The sequence below is a fragment of the Oncorhynchus mykiss genome, chromosome 22, assembly GCF_013265735.2.
Source record: "Oncorhynchus mykiss isolate Arlee chromosome 22, USDA_OmykA_1.1, whole genome shotgun sequence".
NCBI classification, from domain to species: Eukaryota; Metazoa; Chordata; class Actinopteri; order Salmoniformes; family Salmonidae; genus Oncorhynchus; species Oncorhynchus mykiss.
The window spans coordinates 23,043,057-23,056,036 of record NC_048586.1 but is presented as its reverse complement, the minus strand read 5'-3'; the positions used below and the strand labels follow the sequence as shown (position 1 = coordinate 23,056,036).

Sequence of the window (12,980 nt, the reverse complement as noted above, 5' to 3'; positions counted from 1 at the left end):
AGCTCTACGGACAATTTCTTCGACCTTGGCTTGGTTTTTACTCTGACCTGCATTGTTGACTGTGGGACCTTTAGAAAGGCCGGTGTGTGCCTTTCCAAATCATGTCCAAACTATTGAATTTACCACAGGTGGACTCCAATCAAGCTGTAGAAACATCTCAAGGATGATCAATGGAACAGGATGCACCTAAACTCAATTTAGAGTCTCATAGCAATGGGTCTGAATGCTCATGTAAATAAGGTATGTTTTTTAAAAATTTGTAATACATTTCAAAACGGTTTTCGCTTTGTCATTATATATTGTGTGTAGATGAGGGGAAAAAAACATTTAATCAATTTTAGAATACGACTGGAAAGTATTAAACTGTCTGAATATTTCCCGACTGCACTGTAATAATCTGAAAACAATTTCCGAATGTATCCCACCTCATTTCATTTTAACACCACTTCTGCCACCACATGGCGATGTAGGGAAATTAAACCAAGCACAAGCGTTCATGATAATCAAACGCTAATAACACAAACCACATCTCAAATGTGAACTACGTGCATTTGGATCGTTGACCATTTCAGTAAATCAATTGGTCACATTCACAGTATTTAGAATGAAATATCAGACTTCTCTTTCTCATGATTCACTCAATATGTATTTTCTTCCTCACCCCTTTTCACATTGGTCCTTTTACATCACTCCTCCATATTCCGTCTGTTCTTACCAAACTTCCACCAAATGGCGGTGAGGATAACAGCGAGGAGCAGGATGAGACAGCCAGTGATCAGGTAGGCTACGGGCAGGAAGTTGTTCTGACTCCCGAACCAGCTGACTGTGGACAGTACCACTTCCTTTCTGCCCTAGAAGGAATCCACTGCAGTCTAACGCAGGGCTTCATGTGCTGTGGCCCACATTGTTTTTATAACTGACCAAATAAACAAATCCAACATTTTAAGCCACAACCTACTGTTTCACTTCCACCCAATGAGAAACTAGCTAACCCCAATCTGCCTCAAGGTCGGAAATAGTAATCTGCCAATTGGAAATCGTTTTAATTAAATTGATTTAAATCTCAAAATGATCAATCTGGTAGAATAAAGCATTAATAAGCAGATTAATAATAATGGCTACTGTAGGAGATATGGATGCAGTAGTTCCCAGTCGGCAGCCCTTCAGTGAAGGGTTCTCTAGCTCGGGACCCCGTAGAGCTCCTTGAAGTTGGGGAAGGCAGCCTCCCTCATCCACACTATCAAGTCCTCGTTGATGAAGCCGTTGTTGTGGGTCCAGGTCAAACACGGGCTTCTACCAGTACAGAGGCCGGGCCGTGCCTGCCAACACATAGACAACATTTGGAAAGTTAAGTAAGAGAGAGCAGCAATACATATGGCTATTAATATTAAATAAGAATGTGACATTACACCATGACTATTCATAATCGAGATGGCCATGAACACACTGTGTGGGTGTATTGTGAGACACACCTTCAATCACTTGCTAACGTTAGTGTCTTGTTCTCATCTGGTGGGTTGCGGAACTTGACGTTCTTGTCGGTGTACCAGGGGATGCCCTTCCTGAACAGATGAACATGGACCACTGGACCCTCCTCTCCTGACTAGTACGTCGGAGTGAAGGAGTCTGGGACAAACAAAAGAAAACACATCAAGAAATCAGTCAGTCAATAAATTAATCAAAACCAGGTCTCATGTCAGATTGATTTGATCATATCACTGGATATTAAAAGGTGTTTCCCCCAAAAATCTTATAATGCTGTCACATCATTAGCAGAGACTCAGAACATAGTGTGGGTAATGGTGTAATACCGTTGAACATGCTGTTGGCCATGGCCCAGCAGGGGGCGATAGGGAGTCCATTATTTTCCTTTATGAAGGGCTCTGTAGGCGCTGGGATTATGTAGAGCAGACAGACAGGAAGAGTTTGACAGAGAAGAAGTTGTAAAAGCTCAGAATGAACCAGTATAAAGTTGGATAGAGGCAGACAGACAGGGATAGATAGAAGTAGACAGAAACAGTAGCTACCTGCAGGCTTTTATTTTCTCCTGACCATCTGTCCATCATCCCTGGAGTCCATGTATGTTCTGGTGGAAGTTGATCAGCCCAAAGTAGAAGAACACATCTCTCTGGGACAGGAAATAGGAAACATAATCACTGTGCTTCTCAAAGGACTTGGATTTGGTTCAACAGCTTGTGGTCTCAAAACACTTATCACATGACCCTGCGTGTGTGTAGTCCACCTGTGGAGAGAGAGGAGAAGAGATGGTGAGAGAGGGAGTGACAGAAATAGATAGCAAACATTAAAAACCCATTGGATCTTTAGATACATGTTCGTTCTCCACCGCCACTCCTCCTGTTATACTGTACACTCATTCTCAGAATACCTTTAAACTCTTCTCATTGTCTATCTCTATCTCTGTGTTCATGGTTAGATAAGCTATGCATTGTGGAGGGTGTTACCTGCTCCATTTCAAGTGATTATGTGTGTGTAAACGTTGGAAGTAGAGAAAAAAAAGGCAAAAAGATTTGATTCATTTGAAGGGATTGATTACGCACCTTCAGTTCATGTGTATTCTGCACGGTGGCAAGTAGGCACACTCCCAGTTTCACACGTATAGTGGCCATACAATAAAAGGAAGGCAGGATGGTGTGAGCAGTGAGCATTGGGGACCAGACAGGCAGTCTCTGATGTTTGAAAGCCAAGTTGTCAGGCCTCCGGGCCAGGAGCCCAGCATTGGCCTTCGCCTTTCCCATGACAGAGAGCTCCGGCTGTGGCAGGGAGAGGAGCACAGATAGGGTCAGACAACCAGAGAAAGCAAGAAATGTGAGTCTTGTCTCTCTTCTCTTCCGGTCTTTTTTAACACGGTCTAATTTCTTTGTTTCTCTCCCTTGTTCTCGCTCCCCTCCTTACCAAGATATTTTTTCCCAGCAAGCTACTGGGAGAAATACTTAACCAGAATCATCTTCTCTTCTTTCTCATTCTTGTTCTACTGTTCTTCTCTCAGTTCTTCCTTAGCGCTTCAGTCCTACATACAGTGCCTTGCGAAAGTATTCGGCCCCCTTGAACTTTGCGACCTTTTGCCACATTTCAGGCTTCAAACATAAAGATATAAAACTATTTTTTTGTGAAGAATCAACAACAAGTGGGACACAATCATGAAGTGGAACGACATTTATTGGATATTTCAAACTTTTTTAACAAATCAAAAACTGAAAAATTGGGCGTGCAAAATTATTCAGCCCCTTTACTTTCAGTGCAGCAAACTCTCTCCAGAAGTTCAGTGAGGATCTCTGAATGATCCAATGTTGACCTAAATGACTAATGATGATAAATACAATCCACCTGTGTGTAATCAAGTCTCCGTATAAATGCACCTGCACTGTGATAGTCTCAGAGGTCCGTTAAAAGCGCAGAGAGCATCATGAAGAACAAGGAACACACCAGGCAGGTCCGAGATACTGTTGTGAAGAAGTTTAAAGCCGGATTTGGATACAAAAATATTTCCCAAGCTTTAAACATCCCAAGGAGCACTGTGCAAGCGATAATATTGAAATGGAAGGAGTATCAGACCACTGCAAATCTACCAAGACCTGGCCGTCCCTCTAAACTTTCAGCTCATACAAGGAGAAGACTGATCAGAGATGCAGCCAAGAGGCCCATGATCACTCTGGATGAACTGCAGAGATCTACAGCTGAGGTGGGAGACTCTGTCCATAGGACAACAATCAGTCGTATATTGCACAAATCTGGCCTTTATGGAAGAGTGGCAAGAAGAAAGCCATTTCTTAAAGATATCCATAAAAAGTGTCGTTTAAAGTTTGCCACAAGCCACCTGGGAGACACACCAAACATGTGGAAGAAGGTGCTCTGGTCAGATGAAACCAAAATTGAACTTTTTGGCAACAATGCAAGACATTATGTTTGGCGTAAAAGCAACACAGCTCATCACCTTGAACACACCATCCCCACTGTCAAACATGGTGGTGGCAGCATCATGGTTTGGGCCTGCTTTTCTTCAGCAGGGACAGGGAAGATGGTTAAAATTGATGGGAAGATGGATGGAGCCAAATACAGGACCATTCTGGAAGAAAACCTGATGGAGTCTGCAAAAGACCTGAGACTGGGACGGAGATTTGTCTTCCAACAAGACAATGATCCAAAACATAAAGCAAAATCTACAATGGAATGGTTCAAAAATAAACATATCCAGGTGTTAGAATGGCCAAGTCAAAGTCCAGACCTGAATCCAATCGAGAATCTGTGGAAAGAACTGAAAACTGCTGTTCACAAATGCTCTCCATCCAACCTCACTGAGCTCGAGCTGTTTTGCAAGGAGGAATGGGGAAAAAATGTCAGTCTCTCGATGTGCAAAACTGATAGAGACATTCCCCAAGCGACTTACAGCTGTAATCGCAGCAAAAGGTGGCGCTACAAAGTATTAACTTAAGGGGGCTGAATAATTTTGCACGCCCAATTTTTCAGTTTTTGATTTGTTAAAAAAGTTTGAAATATCCAATAAATGTCGTTCCACTTCATGATTGTGTCCCACTTGTTGTTGATTCTTCACAAAAAATACAGTTTTATATCTTTATGTTTGAAGCCTGAAATGTGGCAAAAGGTCGCAAAGTTCAAGGGGGCCAAATACTTTCGCAAGGCACTGTACATACAGATGTTTTACAGTCTAACAGATCATCGAGTTAAATACTAAAGGTTTATTTTAGACGGTAACTTACAATCAGTTCCCCTTCAAAGCAGTTGACTGTGTCTGTGCCTGCCTCGTTGTAGAACAACTTCACAAACAGGATGTTATGATAAATCAGACTTCCTACTGGGTGAAACATCTCATGACCTCAGACTCAGTGGGATGGGCTTCCTGGTGGTGTGGGTGACCAAACAAAGAGAATCTGGTTCCATTCAGAATGTCTTTATTCGGACCATCCCACAGGAGGGGTGGAGGTGTTGAACTACAACACTGTATAAACAATATCAGACATGTTACATGGTCACTTAAAATATACCAATAACATCAAAAGTGTCACACAGAGAAGGTAAGAACAGGATAGGGAAGAGGGTTGAAGTGTCCAGCAGTCTCTGGAGATTGGATTGAGAAGCCCCACTTAAGTTTGGTGTGTGTGTGTGTGTGTGTGTGTGTGTGTGTGTGTGTGTGTGTGTGTGTGTGTGTGTGTGTGTGTGTGTGTGTGTGTGTGTGTGTGTGTGTGTGTGTGTGTGTGTGTGTGTGTGTGTGTGTGTGTGTGTGTGTGTCAAGGTTATTATAGGTTTGTGATTTAATATTTGTTTCTATTTGTTTTAAATTTTTATTGGAAATTCAGTTTAGTTTCAGTTAGTTCAGACTTGATTTGCTCATTTTTTAATTTAGTTTCAGTTTGATAAAAACATTTCTATTTAGTTTTTATATTATTTAGCTTCAGTTCTAGTGTTGGGGACAGAATGCGTAGGAGGCTAGGAGCCATTATGTGCCTATAGTGTTTTTTGTTTTTGGGAAGTCACTTCTGGCCACTAGGGGGCAGTAATACGTACAGTTCTGGGCCAGGACCATACCTTAGCCAGGATAAAGGTTTGGTTAGGTTTAATTATAAAACAATCCTAATGTGACTTGAATTTGAAGGATAAGCACCTAGACTGGTGCAAGAAATATGGTGGAAGGATGTGTAACCTTTATTTATCTAGGCAGGTGAGTTACAAACAAATTCTTATTTACAATGACGGTCTACCCCGGCCAAACCCAGACAACACTGGGCCAATTGTGCACCACCCTATGGGACTCCCAATCATGGCCAGGAAGTGATACAGCCTGGATTAGAACCAGGGACTGTAGTGACATATCTTGCATTGAGATGCAGTAGACCGCTGCGCCACTCGGGAGAAATACTCATGTTTAAACCAATCCAATCCTTTCATTTAGATGTAAGAAGAATCAAGTAACTTTCCCTTTATCTGACAGAAAGAGAGAGGAAAAAATTACAAATTAAGTCATGGCATATTTGACCTGTTATGTTTCTGTAATATTAAACAAGTATCACTGACTTCAAATAAGGTTAATAAAAACAGATGCAACAACAGAAGAAACATAAGCCATACAACACTTATTCACAGATCTATCAGTTCACAGCCAGCCAGTCAGCCAGCTTGTACGTGTGTGATTGTTTCTGTTCAACCAAACAAGATTTGATGGTTTATCTTCAATAAGACTGTGTTCCAGAGAGCTGGTTCTCAAGCCGGATGACAGTTGTCCACAGACAGAGAATATTCTCTCCACAAACACTTGGGATGCAAGGGCAGAAACCAGATCCAGCTCCACAGGGCACAGCTTTGGATAAAGAGTCATCCTTGTCTGCCAGAACTGGAGAGGTGACTCTGTAAACATGCCCCCCCCTTACCCCCTTCAGGTATTTCCGCATCTGACACCGGGCACTTAATGCCCTGCCAGGTTGACCCTCCAGCTGGACAGTGACCTCAGACACAATCTTTGATGCAAGGCTATATTTCTGAAGAACTGTGGTCGTGATGTTTACTGGATTCATCGTGCTGGCATCTTCGATGACGTGGATGTCAAGTAAGGCAGCACCCTGCACATCTCGGATTCAGAGGGTTGGGTTAAATGCGGAAGACACATTTCAGTTGAATACATTTAGTTGACTGACTAGGTATCTCCCTTTTCCTTGGGGTCCTGCTGCTCCACAGCTGTACTCTCTGATTTGTTGAAGTACAAATGACTCCGCTTCCCTCATCAGTGGCTCCATCTCTGTAGAGCGAAGTGCCAGAGATATACATGGGTCTATCAGGCAAGCTGCTGAAGGGGATGGATGGAAGTTGGCTGCCAGAGGATTCAGTATGCATGCAAAGAGCTCAAACAGTGATTTCAGGAGGACCTGTGCTAACTGTTTTGACACAGTAGATGACTGCAAGTGTGCCTCAAGGTTGAGAAGACACGGCACCAAATCAGACAGTTTGAAGCTGCTCTAGCTTGGCCCAGTCACTGGTCAGCAAGTTGGTTGTGTGGATTGCGAATGGCTCCAGCAACTTCACAAGACGTTCTAGCTTGGCCCAGTCACGCTCCTCGCTCGCCCTCTGATTTCTTCCCTGTTAGCTGGTGATACATTAGCTAGTGATAGTGATGCACATGCTACCCACTAGGCAAAAACTGGTTGAATCAGCATTGTTTCCACGTCATTTCAACCCAAAAAATCAATCTGATGACGTTGAATCAAGGTGAAAACTGATTGGATTTGCAAAATGGAATTAGAAAGGGCATTTAATCTTTTTTCACCAACTTTTACTGAACTCCAATGACATGGTGACATTTGTTATTGATTTCACGTTGAAATCACTTTAGTTGACATCTCAACCAAATTTAAATCAAAACTAAACGTCAACAACAACAAAAATATTCGATTTTTGCTCAAACTTCAGAATAAAAAAATTAAACAAAACATAAATAATTGTTATTTATTTTATTTGGTTTTAGTGTGTTTTGCAGTTTGTTTTGCAATTGTTTCCCCAATTTTTGTTTCAGTTTTTGTTTACTACAATAAATGTGGTGTGTGTGTTTGTCTGAGAGCAGAAGAGGTCCAGTTCGAAATGGTTGGGTGTGTGTTTGTGTGTCAGAAGAGTCCCAATTGGACTTTTCCTTCTCTACAGCCTTTCAAGATGCCCGTATCCAGCAGCTTCAGCAAATCAGTTTGGACCTGGAAGTGAAAAAGAGGGCTATATTATTAAGAAACACCATATTGCCTGTGACAGAAAGCCTGTGTACTACCAGATAATATTTGCAGTGCTGTGTAAAGTGTGACTGTGTTCTTTGCCCAGCAGGGGGAATTATAGTCTCACATCAAGGATGTCCACCATCATGCGAAGCTTCTGGTCCCTCCAATTCCAGTCCAGAAGCAGGAAGCGCAGCGCTGGCAAAGCCAAACTGGGGTTAAAACCCTGAGGGGGAGTAAATGAGTGCCCACCTCAGGGTGAAGCGTAGACGATCAGAACAAAGTATCATGTAAATTAAACCACACTAAGGACAAGCCCTTACCTTTCCCTAGGAGGGCTTTCAGTCTCCCTGGTGTTCCCTCCCCAATGTATGTCACCTCAAGCTTCAGCTGCTCCTCTACCTGGGGACAGAGACAGACAGACATACAGAGGACGGTCACACTTGGCTTTACTCACTCACAGAACAGCTCATCTGTATACACAAACATTCATAGGAATCTATTCTACAATAAAGTAAGTATGTTACATTGATGTGCTTTGCAAACAGCTTCAGCACTTTAGCCTCTCGCTCAAATGTTGTCAACTGTCTGGTGAAGACATAAAAACAAGGGAGCATTATAGTGAGCTGAGAAGTACCATAAAGTATACAAAATGAAAGGAAATACAAATCAGATGAATAACTTTAAAAGAAGGAGATGTGAGTTGTTGTGCTTGATGAGTCTGAGGGTGGAGTTACAGACAATGAACAAAATTACAGAACTATTCTCTGTGTGCTGCGTCTGGACCTCAGCCCATTTGGGACACACTGAGCGAAAAGAGAAAGGGAAAACATATACTGTGATACAAGAGACAGATGTCAATAATCTAAAGTGGCTTCCTCTTTTAACTTCCTCCACAGATCAGTCAGATGAAGAAGAGGAGATAAGGAGAGGAAGCCAACACCAGACTATTAAGTTATACCCAAGTACACATCTAGCAACATGACAGAAGACTTAAAGCACAAATGGGACAGAAGTTCAATTAGTTTAACATTGAGGTTAAAAATGAGGGATGGTTTGGTGAGGGATGTAGGTACAGTGGGGCAAAAAAGTATTTAGTCAGCCACCAATTGTGCAAGTTCTCCCACTTAAAAAGACGAGAGGCCTGTCATTTTCATCATAGGTACACTTCAACTATGACAGACAAAATGAAAAAAAAAAATCCAGAAAATCACATTGTAGGATTTTTAATGAATTTATTTGCAAATTATGGTGGAAAATAAGTATATGGTCAATAACAAAAGTTTATCTCAATACTATGTTATACTTTGTTGTATACCCTTTGTTGGCAATGACAGAGGTCAAATGTTTTCTGTAAGTCTTCACAAGGTTTTCACACACAGTTGCTGGTATTTTGGCCCATTCCTCCTTGCAGATCTCCTCTAGAGCAGTGATGTTTTGGGGCTGTTGCTGGGCAACACTGACTTTCAACTCCCTCCAAAGATTTTCTATGGGGTTGAGATCTGGAGACTGGCTAGGCCACTCCAGGACCTTGAAATGCTTCTTACGAAGCAACTCCTTCGTTGCCCGGGCGGTGTGTTTGGGATCATTGTCATGCTGAAAGACCCGGCCACATTTCATCTTCATTGCCTTTGCTGATGGAAGGAAGTTTTCACTCAAAATCTCATGATACATGGCCCCATTCATTCTTTCCTTTACACGGATCAGTCATCCTGGTCCCTTTGCAGAAAAACAGCCCCAAAGCATGATGTTTCCACCCCCATGCTTCACAGTAGGTAAGGTGTTCTTTGGATGCAACTCGGCATTCTTTGTCCTCCAAACACGATGAGTTGAGTTTTTACCAAAAAGTTCTATTTTGGTTTAATCTGACCATATGACATTCTCCCAATCTTCTTCTGGATCATCCAAATGCTCTCTAGCAAACTTCAGACGGGCCTGGACATGTACTGGCTTAAGCAGGGGGACACGTCTGGCACTGCAGGATTTGAGTCCCTGGCGGCGTAGTGTGTTACTGATGGTAGGCTTTGTTACTTTGGTCCCAGCTCTCTGCAGGTCATTCATTAGGTCCCACCGTGTGGTTCTGGGATTTTTGCTCACCGTTCTTGTGATCATTTTAACCCCACGGGGTGAGATCTTGCGTGGAGCCCCAGATCGGGGGAGATTATCAGTGGTCTTGTATGTCTTCCATTTCCTAATAATTGCTCCCACAGTTCATTTCTTCAAACCAAGCTGCTTACCTATTGCAGATTCAGTCTTCCCAGCCTGGTGCAGGTGTACAATTTTGTTTCTGGTGTCCTTTGACAGCTCTTTGGTCTTGGCCATAGTGGAGTTTGAAGTGTGACTGTCTGAGGTTGTGGACAGGTGTATTTTATACTGATAACAAGTTCAAACAGGTGCCATTAATACAGGTAATGAGTGGAGGACAGAGGAGCCTCTTAAAGAAGAAGTTACAGGTCTGTGAGAACCAGAAATCTTCCTTGTTTGTAGGTGACCAAATACTTATTTTCCACCATAATTTGCAAATAAATTCATTAAAAATCCTACAATGTGATTTTCTGGATTTTTTTTTCCTCATTTTGTCTGTCATAGTTTACCTATGATGAAAATTACAGGCCTCTCTCATCTTTTTAAGTGGGAGAACTTGCACAATTGGTGGCTGACTAAATACTTTTTTGCCCCACTTTTTTGCCCCACTGTTCTCACTTTCTTTCAGGTAGGAAGAGAGGCTGTGTGTGAGGTCATTACTCGTCAGGAAGCAGGAACCAGAGAAAAAAAAGTCACATTACGTTATTCAGGGAATGTGAGTGAGTAAGAGCGGGAGAGAGAGAGGGGGAGTGAGAGAAGGGGTACAGAGGGAGAGAGAGAGACTGACAGAAAGGCTGACAGCCTTACCTGCTGGTAAAAGAATACAGAGGTCAGGTGACTCACCCTGCAGTTTAAACTATTCCAGCTTGATGACGGAGTGGTCATCTTTTTTTTTCTTTAACCTTTATTAACTAGGCAAGTCAGTTAAGAACAAATTTTTATTTTCAATGACAGGGTTAACTGCCTGTTCAGGGGCAGAACGACAGATTTGTACCTTGTCAGCTTGGGGATTTTAACTTGCAACCTTCTGGTTACTAGTCCAACGCTCTAACCACTAGGCTACCTGGCCGCCTCATCTTTGAAGTGCTTTAGAACCAGATTCTGCAGGTCGCCTAGAGAGACCGGTTTGGGTTCCGTCGTGGCCAGAACGTCTCTGATCGTCTTCTTCTGAATACAAACAGAGATATAATTCCCACTTCTAACAGCAATGTGGTTGAATTAAGGCACATTTTAACTGCAGTTCCTTTTTAGGACAGCAGGTGTCTCTTCAATCCCCTCCAGCCTTAGTCTTACCTATCTCTTGTTCTTGGTCTTTTTCTCGCCCTCATCAACTTTCTTCTCCTGAGCCATAAATCACTCCTGGGATTTCTGTGTAGACAAATAAAATAATTGAGAAAGTAGTAGTACAGTCGTACACCAAATGAAACGCAATGAAGTTTAAAACAAACTTTTACATACCAGTGCAGTCTTCTTCTTAGCCGGAACGGGTTCCTGTTTCCTCTTCTTTCCTTTCTTCTCCTGTGGGCTGTTTCTCCTCCTCTTTCTCCAGTTCTCTCTCCTCCTCTCCCCCCGAGGCATCTGAAAAAGCAGGAAAAAAGTGTCTGTTATATTTTGACTTTGCGCAACCTCAACCTCTGCTCACTGGACAGGCATAGTTACCATAACAACAAGGTGCATTGTCAACAAGAACATTACATTATAGTCACCATGGATATCAATGTTGTAACATAGAGCCAAACCAAATGCCTGGCTATCTTTAACAACCCTCTCTCCCCTCTATACCACTTCCCACCCATCTCCCCCCTCATCTCTCTCACCCCTCACCTCTTATCCCCATGCTGTGAAATCATGTTCAGGTCCCATGGGAACAGAGGACAGAGGAGAATGCTGCTCAGAAATACCTCTGGTTTAATTTAAACAGGCTAATGCCAAAGTAACCATAGATATAGACTGTAAAGACCAGACTGACACTATTCCACAGGTTATCATGTCATGGACCCACCCACATGGTGATAGAATTGAACGGCTACGTTGAGATATTGACATCCTGTCTGTCATACAGTACAAGTCTGCCTTTTAATGATAGTGTTCATTCTATCTATTCCATATCTGTGGTAGAACCTCACTTGTCCCAGAGAACATAATCTACCCCTGAGGCTGCCTTGTGGCACGTCCTTATTAAAGCCCATGTATGTTCCATTGCTTGTCTGTCTGTCGGTCCCAGGTGTATAATGATCGCAATGTGACCAGGGCTTATTGGGGACCTGGTGGCATGTGGCACGGCTGGGTTTTATGAGATCAACCCGAGCTGTGGTGTTTGACTGAATGTGTAGGCTGAGGAGTGCATATATTTATAATATGTTTTTAAGACACCATTGCCTGATTCCCTCTTCATGTGACCCTCATAAATACCACCAATAGGAACAGCAATAGGTCATTCCCAATTCCCATGGATCCATAGGCCTATGAGGTGAAGGAGTGATAATAACTCTCCCTCTAAAATACAGATGAGTGTCTGTCTGCCCAGACAGTGACAGAGCTTACACATTAGTGTATGTATGCGTAGGCATTCATTCACACTAGACTATATTCGCAATGCATTAATCAATTGGCACAACTGAAATTAATTGATAAAATCTTACAGACTGTGACTTTAAGAGTTGCTGGAAATCACTTGGAGATGTAGATATCACTATGGTTGCCAAGCACTTGTGGAGTAACATCAATGTGGCTACAGAGTATATTTAGAGTAATGAAGGAGTATATTTGGAGTAACACAAGGGTGTCCACTGATCTTTTTAGGCTTAGTACACTCACAGGATACTTTGCAGGATGGTTGGGTCAGTCTCTGAGTGTCCGGCATAGCTGACAATGACGTACATTAGCCGCTCAATATACCTCAATGACAAACTGCACTCAACACAACGCCAACCAACCAGAGTGTGTGTCTGTGCATGCATGGTTATCAGCCATCTCCTTTCCCGTTGTTCTCCATCTTGGTCACCCTCTCTGTTCCCATCTCACGATCTCTCTCCATCTATCCCTTTTCTATCTTGATCTGTCCCTCTCTTTTTCCTGCTCTGACACTTTTCAGTCATGACCATCTGTCCAGGGGAAAGAGGTTAGGAGGTTAGTGTGTTTAGGCACAGGGGGTTGTAGCAGGAAAGTGTG

The 12,980-nt window shown here is 42.6% G+C and overlaps 2 long non-coding RNA genes across 4 annotated transcripts; both read right to left on the bottom strand.

Moving 5' to 3' along the window:
• Nucleotides 1-293: 293 nt before the first annotated feature.
• Nucleotides 294-2,999, bottom strand: LOC110502117. Its single transcript, XR_005038800.1, has 5 exons — nt 2,559-2,999; nt 2,028-2,242; nt 1,812-1,892; nt 1,473-1,626; nt 294-1,319 (listed from the first exon to the last, which is right to left on the bottom strand). It is a non-coding gene; the product is annotated as an uncharacterized LOC110502117 (long non-coding RNA).
• A 2,833-nt stretch (nt 3,000-5,832) lies between these two features.
• Nucleotides 5,833-11,421, bottom strand: LOC110501603. 3 transcript variants are annotated; one of them, XR_002470229.2, is made up of 5 exons: nt 11,268-11,421; nt 11,103-11,177; nt 8,048-8,126; nt 7,852-7,976; nt 5,833-7,709 (listed from the first exon to the last, which is right to left on the bottom strand). It is a non-coding gene; the product is annotated as an uncharacterized LOC110501603 (long non-coding RNA). The 3 variants fall into 3 exon arrangements; XR_002470228.2 differs by having other exon boundaries at nt 7,852-7,922; nt 11,268-11,409; XR_002470227.2 differs by having other exon boundaries at nt 7,852-7,950; nt 11,268-11,408.
• Nucleotides 11,422-12,980: the final 1,559 nt, after the last annotated feature.